Source organism: Chrysochloris asiatica, unplaced genomic scaffold (assembly GCF_000296735.1).
Source record: "Chrysochloris asiatica unplaced genomic scaffold, ChrAsi1.0 scaffold00006, whole genome shotgun sequence".
Taxonomy (NCBI): domain Eukaryota; kingdom Metazoa; phylum Chordata; class Mammalia; order Afrosoricida; family Chrysochloridae; genus Chrysochloris; species Chrysochloris asiatica.
The window spans coordinates 12,336,948-12,351,747 of NW_006408524.1; the positions used below are offsets into that span (position 1 = coordinate 12,336,948).

The following is a 14,800-nucleotide window of genomic DNA, read 5'->3' on the forward strand; positions in this document are numbered from 1 at the left end:
ATTGTCTTAGAGCCCCCATGGTTTGTGGTTCGAACTTACCTTGGGGCTCTGTGAGAGCAAAAGTCCTGAAAATGTCCCCATAAAGAGGATGGATAGGTTTACTCTGTCTCCTGGGATGGTTATGAATTAGAATAGACTTGATGGCACTCAACCACAACATTGTGGTTAAGTGAGATAATGCCATGTGTGTGGGGAAATAGACATTTTGTACTATACTTTTCAATACTTGCCAAGACTTTTTGTAGATTTTATTAGAGTTATAAAGTTTTTTGCTCAAGTTTGAAATAAAAACTAAGACGGAAAAAAAAAGAAAGAAAGAAAATCAACAAGCTAGCACTTTGTGCTGTAGACAAGTGTCCTGGCTAAGATTTGGCTTTTGTTCTTTCTGATTTGCGCTTTATAGACCTTGGATAATTGAAGGTGGATGGATAGTGAAGCTGAGGGACCAGACAAAGAGAAAATGTGCATCCGATCTGAGTAATCCTTACCATCTAATGCCTGTATCTCTGAATGAATGCTGTCTGAGCTGTGGAAACCAGCTGAGGTAACAGAACCGCCAGGTCCAAGGAACAAGAGCTACCTCCCAGGGGCAGTTGCTATTCGCTAAGCTTCTAGGGATTTCGACACCAATTAGATAGATCATTTACTGTGAGAAATGTCACCAAGGCTACTGGCATGGCATTCTTTCGCAGGCAGATGATTATTATTTTTTTCCTTATAGACAAACTTCAAGGAAAACTGAGTTGGAATCAGGAGAGGGTTTGGTAATCAGTCATGGAAACCCAGCCACGTGTGATCTGACCACAGGCCCTTTAGGGTGGACTAGCCTGGTTCCTTCATGTGAGGTGCTTACACTGGACAGGGGTGTGTGGAAGCACAAGTGTTTGGGGGGGCCTTACCCTCCCTTAGAGAGAGCTTGGGTGGGCTCCCAGGACACAGTTTTTGTCTGCTTTCATGGTTGACCACCTCTGTGCTCTGACTGATGTGTTCTTCCTTTTGATATGATAATAGTCTCAGCCAGGCTGTTATCAAGGTCTGCAGACTTGGCAGCTTTGTGGACTCTCATTCTTTGCACATCTTAGATTTTGTTTTGGACTCTTTCTGGATGAATTGTGTATATTAACTCTTGGAGGTATGTTCAAGTTCCTTGTTGCTGTGCCTGTACCACTATGAAAACCACTGGCCACGTGTTTCCATAGTGGTGACTTGCATTCGTCTATTTAATTTTTTAAAGTTTGGAGCCACATAGAAAGAAAGACTTTATTTATTATTTTTTTATAGGGTTACCAGCTCGGAGGAGGAATATTTTGTTATTCCTAGTTTTCTTGACGGAGCCTTGCTTGGCACAATAGTTAAGCGGTTTTTGTTGTTGTTGTTTTTAATGTTGTATTGTGAATTATGTGATAGTTTACAAGGGAGAACATTAGTTTTACATTCATTCTATTGTATATTGTTTCATTGCCATGGTTACAGTCCCCTCCATGCATCATCAACCAACCAAAGGGTATACACTAGTTAAGCGTTTTGTTGTTCATCCAAAGGTTGGCAGTTCAAATCCATCCAGCTGCTCTGCAGGAGACTTGGTGATCTGCTCCCATAAAATTACAACCCTGAAAACCCTGTGGTGTTGTTGCTATGAGTCAGAATCATCTGGATGGCACTCAACAACTGTGTTCTTTAACCTCCCTAGCTTACAGACTTCCTTTTAGAGATTTAGTCAAAATGGGGTTTTTAAAATCTCTTTTGGAAAACAGTTTGCTTCCCTGCTGTGCACCTAAGGTGTTCAATTCCTTATTGCAGACAAAGACCACACAGGGGTGTTGTTTTCTGTGTGTGGAAAATGACAGTCTCCTCTCTACACTGGAATGCTCTCCCTGAATGAGACCCCTCCCTATCTAGGAGACTTTGCTGTTCTTTCTTGCTAGTTCTTGTCCATGAAACCTGGTCCCAAACAGTAGGTGTTACATGAGAACCTACCCAAACCTTGAAACACTGGAGTACCAGGCCTGTCTTTGAAGAAATGTCTGAACCTTACATCTGTGCCTCCAAGTTGGTCTGCAACTGAAAAGCTACCCTTCTGTAAGCATTGAAGGGCTCTGGGCGCTTTTTGCCATTCACCCTCTCGTTTTCTTCAAAGGAAGCTTGGAAGGCTTTTAAACATTTTTAGAAAGGAAGTACATATATACGAACTGGCCCATTAACTCAAGGCCATCAAATCGATTCTGACTCATAGTGACCTCATGTCTGCAGAATAAAACTGCTTCCTATGGAGTTTTCAGATGCAGATCACCAGGTGCCTCATGTTGTTGTTGTTCGAGTTGGTTCTGACTCATAGCGACCCTGTATAGGTTTCTGAGGCTGAAAATCTTCACAGGACGAGAAAGTCTCATCCTTCACCAATGAAGCAGCTGGTGGGCTTGAACCGCTGACCTCATGCTTCGCAGTCCAGTGTGTATCCTACAAAGCCACTCTGCTCCGCCTCATGTTATTGTTGTTAAGTGCCATCGACGACTCGGTTCCCACTCATAGCAACCATGAATAGGGTTTCCAAGGAGTGGCTGGTAGGTTTGAACCGCCAACTTCATTGTTAGCAGTCCAGGGTCCTGAATTTAATATAATGTGAGATTTGATTTTGTTCTTTGTCAAACCGTTATAAGGCATGTCTTACAAATACCTGTATAGATAGCGACCACTCATTTCCCAGAACATGCCCTGCTCTAGGAAAATTGTACTGTGGACATGAAACCAAAAGGAAAGCCCACCTTCTACTAGCATCTGTTCCTTTTGGGAATGGGAAGCAACAGCTATAAGGTCAGCTGGTCAGTTGCTGAGTTCTGACCCCCTGTGCTCCTCCCATCTCAAATTACTACCTGGTTAAGAGTTATATTCCTTAGCACCTGGTGAGGGGCAGCCATCACTTGGAGATTGGGGGCAGTGAGTGCCGGCAAGACTCAGAGAACAGGGATGTAGTTTTCATTTACAAACAAAACCAAAAATCTCATATGAACACACAGGGAGAGTCTTTTCCTTTTATTTGTCGTTGTACTGGGTCAGGAGCTATGATGAGTACCCTATTCAGTGTGGACAAGTGAAAAGGATTGGCACTGAATCACTTGAAACATACACACAACCAAAGTCATTTCCATTAAATCAGTTCAGATTCATAGAGACCCTGTGTGTTATTAAATAACAGAGCCTGGGTTATTTTAGCGGTAATCTTTATGGAAGCAGATTGCCGCTGAGTGGGCTTGAACCACCAACCTTTTGATTAATAGTTAACAGTAAACCTTTTTGGCCACCCAAGGTACTGTAATTTTTACTTTCATTCTGTTCCTGTAACTCCATGCATCTGGGAGTCAGAAAAATAAAAGCAGGGCTATCAGAAGAATTGTGCTCCCACAAGGCATGTTACTAAGCTGTGCCTTTGTCTGTCAGATTTCTTGCTGGAAAGAAAGATCAACTCCAGCTCGCACAGGGGGCATGAGCCTGAAGTGAAACTGATCACTCTCCATGACTGTGGGCGGGGCTGATAGCTGTGTAAAGAAACACTTCCTGTAATGGGCTTGGAGTTCCTTCTCCCTCAGGAGGCAAAATTTTTGCTTCCAGTGACAGCTGCAAAGGGCAGATTTATGGTGGGGCGCTAGCACTGAATTCCAAGTACCATTTGAGTTTTAAAGCAGTCTGCATTTTCATGTCTAATGTGAGTTTTACTACCTGCGCTGGGATAGCCTATAAACTTTGTCCCCCATTGCTAACATTTCTAGCAGAAGGAGAGCACAGGTGATGTATACTTAAAGGCTGGGCTCCTTAGGGGATGAAACGCTGCCAGTCTGCTCTGTCAGAATTGTAAGAAGAGAGAAAGATGAAGGGGTGTGCAAAATTAGATTTTGGAAGCTGGTTGTCACCCTTGGGGCTGTGGGAACTGGTGCTGGTGGTGATGTGCTGTGGAGTCGGTTCCTACTCATAGCAAACTAGCATAGGGTTTCCGAGGCTATAAATCTTTTATGGGGACAGAAAGCTTCATCTTTCTTCCACGGAACCACTAGTAGTTTTGAACTACTGTCCTTGAGGTTATTCGTAACCACTACACTACCAGAGTTCCTTACCATTATTATTGGTTTGTTTCTGAGAGCAGCTTTGTCTTGTAAAGGATCTTGGGACCCTCTGCTTCATGTAGTATACACACCCATTTACTGTTGTTGTTGTTAAATGCCATCGAATCAGTTCCAACCCATAACAACCCTGTAAAGAGTTTCCAAGGAGCAACTGGTGGTGAGCTTGAACCACCAAGCTTGTAGTTCAAACGGCTTTGCAGTCTGCTGCATTAACCCACAGCGCCACACCAGGACTCTATACACACTCATAGGTGGCCAGAAAGCTTTCAGTCTTAGCACCCTCCTGATATTCCATTCCCTGGGATTGGGTTTGCTTTTGTCAGGGATCTGAAAAAAAGCATGACCCACTACTAATCTGAGCCCAACCTACCATTCTTACCTTCTAATGCTCCACAGGGTGGTGACGGAAGGTGAATTTTCCATCTTGACAGTTCATGACTTCTAGAAGCTCTTGCATGCCTGAGATGTTTGAGCAATGGGTTAAAGGAGTTCCTGGGTTGTGCAAACTGACATTGCATTCACTGATAGCCAAAAAGTTGGAGGTGTAAGTGTATTCAAAGTCACCTTAGAAGAAACGACCTACTTCAGAAAAATCAGTCATTTAAAACATTGTGCATATGGAGAACAATTCTATTCTGACATGCATGAAATTACTTTGAGTTGGAATCAACTTGACTACAACTAATTTGGGTTTTTGTTAAAGTGTATAGACTTCAAGTAACAATTTCACTGCTTCTGATAGAAGAAATACACATGTCCATCTTCACGCATGCCAACACAATGGAAGAAAATCCAATGGATTTAAAAGTCTGTAAAAAATAACTACCCAAACTGCTTAGTGCCTAAAAAACGACAGCAAACAACAACAACAAATTCCTTCTGAACTTTGAAAGTCTTTTTCCCCACACATAAAAGAAAGGTTTTATAGGACTATTTTGCTTAATGTGGGCTGGTTTTATTTTGGATTCTTTGAAACCCAGTGTGAAGGCTAAAATCCTGCTACGTAGAGAAGGAAATGGAAAGGAATTGTAGGGTTTTGGTTGTGCTAAATTAAAGTGACAAGGTACAGATGACAGGGTAGTCATGCCCACAAATTAGCCCTCTCTAATTTGCTGCAGTTGAAAGCAGCGCTTTGGTGTGTTGCATTGTAATTTTTTCCCCTTGAATTAAAGTTTTAAAAATGTCTATTTGCTCAAAAGCGAAAACCTGAAAAACTTAAGTCTTTTGGTCTTAAAATGGCCCACTGGATAACTCTTGTGTTTAGGGAACTCCTTGAAGAAGTCGTGCTTCAAAAAACTGTGAACTCTGGTTTTATTCTTAGAAGCCACATTTGTGTGTGTTGGATTATTTTGTGTGTGTGTTGGATTATTTTGTGTGCTACTTAAAGGTATCCTTTACCAAAGCTTTTGTTGAAATTCAAAATTGATTTTGCGTTTGGTGGCAGCTGTATTTGATATGGTCTTTTTATATATATAATGGGAGAAGGTAACTTTCATCAACTTCTGTTTCATTCTAGGTAGTTGTAGATTAGTGGGGTGCCGGGGTGACATTTTGTGTTTCCAACCACAACATGATCTGTCCCACACTGTAATATTCCATCCTCCCTGCCTCCCATCTCAGTTCACCAGAGGGCTGAAATGCTGACATTCTACGAAATGCGGTGGTATATGAATGAATGATACTATCACAAAGAATCAGCTACATGGATTATAGAACGAAACTCACAGCTTTGTATTACAATAATGTCATGATAATTTAGCTTTACTTTCAGTTTCAGTGTACTCGTGTCCTGCTGGTGTGCCCACCCTTGTTGTTGGTATTGTCAAGCCCACTTCTGTATAAGACCTAAATTCACCTGTCCGCATACATGTTCATAACTCTTTTCAGACTTAAACTTTAAGACAGTATTTCTCAAAGCATGTTCCACAAATTGCTATTAAAATGTGATGTTTTAAGAGTTCCATAGTGTTTAAGGATTACTGGGATGGACAAAAACAAACCGATTGTTTCAATGAGGATTTTTCTGAGCCTTGAATACACAAATGCCCCTTGTAGAAATCCAGGGTGGTGAGTTGAATGGGCATCTGTTCCTAAGTTCACCTCTTGGGGAACACTACCACAGAATTGGACTCTATTTTGGTGTGGCACTGCGGATTAATGCACTGGACTGCAAGGTCCATTTGAACCACAAGGTCCGAGGTTAAAGCGCACCAGCCACTCCTCAGAAACCCTATACATAGACTCGACAGCAATTAACAGCAACAACCAACATACCAGGAATGGAGTGGCGCTGTAGGATAAGCACTCGGCCATAAGGTCAGTTTGAACTTCAAGGTCGGCAGTTCAAACTCACCAGCCACTCCTTGGAAACCCTATACAGGGTCGCTATGAGTTGGAGCCAACTTGATGGCGCACAATACCACCATACCAGGAAGAGTCCTCACCAGTCATGGGACTGCTAACCACAAGGTGAGCTGTTCAAACCCACCAGCCACTCCTCAGTAGAAAGAAGAGGCGATACACTCTGAAAAGCTACAGAATCTCAGAAGCACTGTGGAGCCCTTCTATTCTGTCCTATGGGGTCGCTATGAATCAGAATGGACTAGGTGGCAGTTGATTTGCTTTGGTATTCTTTTTTTTTTTTTTAACTATTCAAGACTTTGAAGCCACAACTGTCTAAAGCAACTCCAGGAGAGAGGTCATTGGTGCTAACCTTGGTCTGTCTGTACTTTCCTTTAGGTTCATCAGTATTTCATACATTCCCTGAGGGCTACTATAGGAATAATGAAGCTCCGATGTTCCACAGAGGGATCAGAGGGATCAGCACAACTTGAGATAGAACAATGAAAAAGTTTGTGAAAGTCCTCAGACCACCCTATGCCCCAAATCACTATGAACCCTCTTTCTCCTTTCTCTTCTGGGAGGCAGTATTTGGAGGTCACACTATGTGTGAATGTGTATGTCCCTCTCCTTCGTGTATATCTGACGTACATTAAACCTTGCTGGCTTAACATACCCATGACTCCATGTAATTGGCTTTTCTTGAGCAGAAAGTGTGAGCCGCCATTTTGTTGCAGCAGCTTGAACTGAGTACATCAGACTTGAACCGAAAATCGTAGTTCCAGAAGCTTCTTAGCCAAGCTCTTCTGTTGTTGTTAAATGCTGTCAAGTTGGTTCCGACTCACAGGGACTCTGTATAGAGTTTCTGAGTTGTGGCTGGTGAGTTTGGATCACCGACCTTGTAGTTCAAACAGACCTTAGGGTCAGGTGCTTATCCTACAGTGCCACACCAGGGCTCCTGTAAAGAGTGGGTTATTTCTGTATTGTAGATTTTTCCTCATATACTATCTGTGGTGTTTCCACTAGGGCCTGGAACATTTATTTCTAAGTCTAACTGCACATTGGAATCATTTAGGGAGCTAAAGGAGTCCTGGTGTGGGGCTGTAGGAAAAGCATTGAACTACTAACCACAAAGTCAGTGGTTCAAACCCACCAACCACTCCTTGGAAACCCTATGCAGGATGACTATGCATCTGAACCAACTCAACAGTACTTAAGGAGAACATACTAACAGGAAGCTAAAAATAAAACAAGAAAACACAATGCCTAGGCCTCAGCCCAGGCAAATTAAGTTAGAATCCCTGGGAGTGTAGTCCAAATATTTTTTTAAAAAAGCTCTCCCAGTGATTCAGATGCATACCCAGAGTTGGAAATCACTAAAGGATGCAAGAGTTAAACTGTGTGTGTGCATGGGGTGCTGGGTACATTGCTACTGGCAAAGACAGTCAGCCTTGGATACCCGCAAACCTGGGTTTGAGTGGTCTGGATCTTCCACTTTCCTGCTGTGATCATAAACAAATTCTTTATCTGCTCAGCATTATGCTTTTCTCATTTCCAACTTTGTTGTTGTTGTAAAGTGCCGTCCAGTCAGTTCTGACCCATAGTGGCTCAGTATGGGGTTTCCAAGGAGCAGCTGGTGAGCTTGAACCGCCAACATTGTAGTTCAAACGGCTTAACAGTCTGGCGCATTAACCCACAGCGCCACACTTAGGAACAGTAATCATTTTCCAGTAAGGCTATTTGAAGGTGTAGTGAGTGACTCTCTGTGAAGACCTTGAGTTTGTTGCCTGGCAGTGTCTTGTCACTCCTCAGAAACCCCATACAGGGTTGCTATGAGTTGGAACTGACTTGAAGGCACTTAACAACAACTAATCACAAAGAATCCTGATGGGGTGCCTGTGGATAAAGCACTGGACCTCAAGGTCAGTTTAAACTGCGTGGTTGGTGGTTCAAATCCTATACAGGGGGTTTATGTGGCAACTGGCCCGATGGCACTTAACAACAACACCAACATTGTCCAGTAAGAACTCAGAATGATGAGCCCCTAAAGGGTTTTTAGGAGACTCCATGATTTTGCCTTGGTACTGTCATGCACTTCTCTCAGTGAGTCTTTGTAGGCAGGAGCAATCTGTCTCTGCAACCTAGGCTCATTTCCAAATGTGTCCCTTGTTGTTGTTGTTAAGTGCCGTCCAGTCGATTCCAACCCACAGCAACCCTATATAGGGTTTCCGAACAGTAGCTGGTGAGCTTGAACCATTGGCCTTGCAGTTCAAATGACTTTACAGTCTGACATTTTAGCCCACAGTGCCACACCACGACTCCAGTTTGTCCCGTGGTTCCCTGTATCCCTCCCTTCCTTTTCTTCCACCAGTTCATAGCAATTACAACATTCAATAGGACGCCCATGCAAAGGAAGCCTGCATACCCTTTCATCTTCACAGGCAGCATATGTTGGTTAAGAAAGTGTGCTTGTCTCTTAAGGAAATGGGCTCCCAGGGCCAGGAATGAGGTCACCACAGCTGTGGGCTGTGGACACTTCCTCCATACATGAAGTCACCCCTAGATAAGGGCAGGCAGCTTAACATAGCACTTGACTACTGTCCACCACCATGAGTTTCTGTCTAGCCATTTCCAACTCACAGTTACGCCTTGTGTGTCAGAGAAGAACTGTGTGTCCCTTAAGGTTTTCAGCGCTGATGTTTCAGAAGCAGGTCGCCAAGTCTTTCTTCCAAGGCACCTCTGATTGAAGTTGAACCCCCAGTTTTTGGTTAGCAGCTGACCACTTAACTGCTTGAAGATGGAAGGGTGTAGATCTTCAGTGAATTCCGCCTGTCACCCTGAGTTTTGGGTTTCTGGCTCCTGAGTCTGAATCGGAATCAGTTGTGGGGCAGAAAACACCAGTAATACTGCATCCCCTCTCAGACCTACTGAACTGGGATCTTCGGGCCTTATGTTCATAGTTTTTAGAACTCTATAGGGATTCTAATTCAAGGGCATTCTGTATGTGCATATGTGTGAGTGTGTGAGTGAGTGCATGTGCTGTCTATGTGTGCTCACATATGTGTTTTGACATACGAGAAGCTAGTCTTTCATACAGTTACTCATCCAACAAATGTTTTTTAAGTTTTCATGTGTGCCTGATGTAGCAGTATAGGATCAATTCTGGACTGTAAACCCAAGGTTGGAAGTTCAACCCCAACAACTACTCCTTGGAAACCCTATACATGGTTGATAAGAGTTGGAACCAACACAAGGGCATGTAACAACAACAAAAACAACAATCTGGTACTGTGGATACAGTGGTGAGTCCAACAGTCATGCTCTCGTGAAATGTCTTTCTGATGAGGCATCTGGAAAGCAAATAGCCATCAAATGCCTGAGATGTTTCTGACTTGGAGAAGACTGGTCAGGAAACCAGGAAACGAGAGGCAGGGTAGAAGGATGGGAAAGACATAAAAGAACACTTTACATTAGGGGCAGGGCATGCATCCTTGGGGAGGTACCTTTGAACAAAAGCCAGAGTGAATAGTTGGTGTGAGCCACAGGAGAGTTTGGCAAAGGAACGTTCCAGGCAGATAAGCCTTGTGTCATTTGATTATTAAGGCCAGTGTGGCCTGCTAGAATGCAGGGACAGATGGCCAGTGGTCACACCATGGAAGTCGATGGGTTACAGACAGGAGGTTGAATTTTTTTCCTAAGTGTGATGGGATGTTGCTGAAATTTCTGGACAGAGGAATGAAATGATTTGATTTATATTTTTATCAGGAGTCCTGATGTGCTGCTGTAGGATAAGAGCTGGAATGTGAACTGCAACATCAGCAGTTCAAATCCTCCAGCCGCTCCTTGGAAACCCTGTACAGGGTCACTATGGGTCGAAACTGATTCTATAGCACTTAGCAACAACATGAGATGTCACCCTGCACATTTATAGCTACTTGGAGCAAGAGTTGAAGCAGTCACTACCCAAAGAACTTACAAGAGATGCATGCATTTGCTGCACAGAACATATTAAATCAAACCTTTAAAACAATTCTTACACAGTGTTTGCTGTGCTTAAAATTGAAAATCACAATATGGAATGTATGCTTTTTGCATTTTACCAAATAATTGTGTATATTTTCAAATACATTATTTGCAATGTTATTTGAACATGGTCACAAGTTCAAATACATTCCTTTGCATTTTTATTTTTATTCTTGTCTTTTGTTGTGTGTAAAGCAAGGTAGCTTTATTACAGATTAGAGTGAAAGAAGTAATTTCTGAAGCTGTGTCGACTATGTTTTCCTGACAAATAACCAAACAGAAAATGCCCAATTTTTTACTGTAGTTTAATTATTGCGCTACTTGTTTAGAGATGGTGTGTCCTTTCTAATCAATTGTACATTTTATTTGTGTTAGGAGAACTTCATTTATCTTATTTGAGTCTAAGTAATTAAATGTACATATTGGCGTCTCAATCAAGAACATTTGTTTTCAGTCTCTGCTACCGAAATAGATACTTGTACTCAGTAGAATGCCTATGTAACCTCTTCAGTACTACAGGAAAATATAGAAGAAGCTATCAAAACTTGTGTATTTCATAATTTACCAAAGCCTTACATTTTAATTGGTGCAGAAAATAATGTAAGATTAGACACTTTTCCTGTAAGACTTATTACAGGATAAAAAGGAAAATGCTCACAATATTATCCCCTACAATAAAAGGATGAATTAAATGGACAAAACATGAAGATGAAACAACCTTTCCCCTCCCCAAATAAAATGTCAAAAATGTAACAGAAAGTATGTTGTTGTTGTTAAGTGCCATCGAGTCGGTTCTGACCCATAGCGACCCTGTATAGGGTTTCCAAAGAGCCGCTGGTGAACTTGAACCGCCAACCTTGCAGTTCAAACGGTTTTGCAGTCTGGCGCATTAACCCATCAGGCCACACCAAGATTCATATGTTGTTGTTGTTAGTTGCCACTGAGTCGGTACCAACTCATAGCAACCCTATGTACAACAGAACGAAATACTGCCCGGTCCTGGGCCAACCTCACAATTGTTGCCACGCTTGAGCCCATTGATGCTGCCACTTTGCCAATTCATGTTGCTGGGGGTCTTCCTCTTTTGCTCTGACCCTACACCCTACCAAACATGATATCCTTCTCCAACAACGGGTCCCTCCTGACAATATGTCCGAAGTATGAGAGGCGAAGTTTGGCCATCCTGGCCTCCAAGGAGCACTCTGGCTGCACTTCTTCCAAAACGGATCTATTGGTTCTTTTGGCAGCCCATGGCATTTTCAATATTCTCCTCCAACACCAAAACTCAAAAGCATCAGTTCTTCTACAGTCTTCCTTATTCACTGTCCAGGTTTTGCATGCATATGAGGTTATTGAAAATACCATGGCTTGGGTCAGGCGCACCTTAGTTTTCAAGCTGACATCTTTGATCTTCAACACTTTAAAAAAAGGTCTTGTGCAGCAGATTTGCCTAATGCAATACATCATTTGATTTCTTGACTGCTGCTTCCATGAGTGTTGATGGTTGATCCAAGAAGAATGAAGTCCTTGACAACTTCAATCTTTTCTCTGTTGATAAGAATGTTGTTTATTGGTCCAGTGGTGAGGATTTTTGTTTTCTTTACATTGAGATGCAATCCATACAGAAAGCTGTGCTCTTTGATCTTCATCAGTAAATACTTTAAGTCCTCTTCACTTTCAGCAAGCAAGGTTGTATCATCTGCCTATATAAGGTTGTTATCAGTCTTCCTCCAATCCTGAGGCAACATTTTTCTTCATATAACCCAGCTTCTCGGATTATTTGCTCGGCATACAAGTTGAATAAATATGGTGAAAGAATACAACCCTGTTGCATACCTTTCTTAATTTTAAACCATTCAGTGTTCCCATGTTCTATTCGAACAACTGCCTTTATTGTCTGTGTACAGATTCCTCATGAGTAAAATTAAGTGTCTGGAATACTAATACTTTGCAATGTTGTCCATAGCTCGTCATGATCCACATAATCACAAGCCTATGCGTAGTCAATAAAGTGCAGGTAAACATCTTTCTGGTAGTCTCAGCTTTCATCCAAGATCCATCAGACATCAGCAGTGATACCCCTCATTCTACATCCTATTCTGAATCCTGCTTGAACCTCTGGAAGTTCTCTGAAAATATATGCTTGCAGCCGTTTCTGTATTACCTTTAGTAAAACTTTACTCACATAGAATATAAAGGATATTGTCCAATGATTTCCGCATTCCATTGGATCTCCTTTCTTTGGAATGGGCACAAATACAGATCTCTTCCAATCAGTCGGCCAGATCGTTGTCTTCCAAATTTCTTGGCAAAGATAAGTGAGTGCCTCCAGTGCCGCCTCGTTTTCTTGAAAGATTGCCATTTTTATTCCATCAATTCCTGGTGCCTTGTTCTTTGTCAATTCCTTCAATGCACCTTGGACTTCTTCCTTCAGTATCATTGGCTCTTGATCATATGCTACCTCTTGAAATGATTGAACATCATCCACTGCCTTTTGGTACAATGACTCTGTGTATTCCTTCCATCTTCTTTTGATGCTTTCTGCATCATTCAATAATTAGCCCAGAGAATCTTTCAGTAACGAAAGTCAAGGCTTGAATTTTTTCTTCAGTTCCCCCAGCTTGAGAAATGCTGAACGTGTTCTTCCTTTTTGGTTTTCTGACTCCAGCTCTTTGCACATTTTTTCGTAATATTTGATTTTGTTTTCTCGAGCTGACCTTTGAAATTCTCTGTTCAGCTCTTGTACTTCCCCATTTCTTCCGTTTTCTTTAGCATCTCTACCCTGGAGCGCAATTTCAGTGTCTCTTCTGACATCCATTTTGATCTTTTCCATCAGAAGGACTCAAACGGGAAGTAGAAAATATACATTGTTGTTGTTGGATGTTGTAAGGCAGTTCTGACGCGTACTTAGTCCATGTGACAGAACGGAACAGCCCCATAGGGTTTCTAGACTGTAATCTTGATGGAAGCAAATGACCAAGGTTTTATTTTCAACTGGCTGAGTTCAAACTGCCAACTCTTTGGTTTACAGGTAAGCACTTAACTGGTGTCCTGCCAGGATACCTTAGAAACTATGTAGTGTTGGTGGTGTGCCATTGAGTCCGTTCCAACTAACAGCTCCCCTGTATAGTATTTCCGAGAATGTAAATCCTTATAAGAGCAGAAAGCATCATCTTTCTCCCGCGGAATGGTTGGTAGTTTCAAACTGCTGACCTTGAGCTTAGCAGCCCAACTCATAACCAATTTGTAAGTGGAAATAATGGATTTGGTTATAAAGTGTTTAAAACGGTTTGCAATACATGCCCTCTGCAATGCAGTTTTTTATTTACGATGGCCCCTCTAGCCCTATTCCTTCATTTTGTGATGTCTCTGCCTGTTTTGAAAATCCAGTCATGTGTAAGTTAGTCCTCTTCATGGTGTTCCACATAACTCTTTGGCTTTCTTCGGATTTTTTTCGTTCTTTTTTCTGATTGTTGTTCAAGCATCAAGATCATCTTTTATGTTCAAGGCTTCATGCTGCTATGACAGGCAGCCACTGAATTTGGTTGGACCCTCAACTATGGTGGCATTGCCATGATGAGGAGAAAGGACTGCATCATCAGAAGTGTATTCTTAGGGAAGGTCACAGAGGCATTTGATCGAAACCCAGAACTTCAAAATCTTCTGCTAGATAACTTCTTTAAATCTGCTGTTGAAAACTGCTGGGACTCTTGGCGGCGGGCCGTCAGCACAGGTGTTCAGATAAGCATCCCCATGCCCTGCCTCACCACTGCACTTTCCTTCTACGATGGGTACAGACATGAGCTGCTGCCTGCCAACCTCATTCAGGCTCAGTGGGATTACTTCAGGGCTCATACCTATGAACTTTTAGCCAAGCCAGGACAATTCATCCACATTAATTGAACTGGTCATGGAGGCAGCATGTCATCCTCTTCCTACAATGCCTAACTGTTTCTGTTACCAGCACAGAAACAGAACATTCCATAATCTGGAACATTCCATTTGCCACAAAACACTTCTTACATGGCCCTTTAGCCTACCCTCTGCTCAGATCTTTTAAAACAAAGTGTTATAAGAGACTCCTGAAAGAGTCCATTAGCATTTACTTGTAAAGTAGTCCTTGAGAACCACTGTGTCCTCTGCCCTTGCCCAGAAGTGACCATGTGCGTCACCGCTCAGAAGGCTCCTTGAAGCAATCGTTTTCCGTGACTCTGGAGAGTGAGGCCCTGGTAGTGGCAGCAGCTCATTCCACGCACGTGGGAAGGGCTTTATTGGAATTTGCTCTTGCTGGAACCTTTGTATCATGCAACTGAATTTTTTTC

The 14,800-nt window shown here is 42.4% G+C and overlaps 1 pseudogene; it reads left to right on the forward strand.

Annotated features, from left to right (window-relative positions):
- The window catches only part of LOC102825281, a 25,682-nt pseudogene extending 11,256 nt beyond the window's left edge, over window positions 1-14,426 (forward strand).
- The last annotated feature ends 374 nt before the right edge of the window (window positions 14,427-14,800 follow it).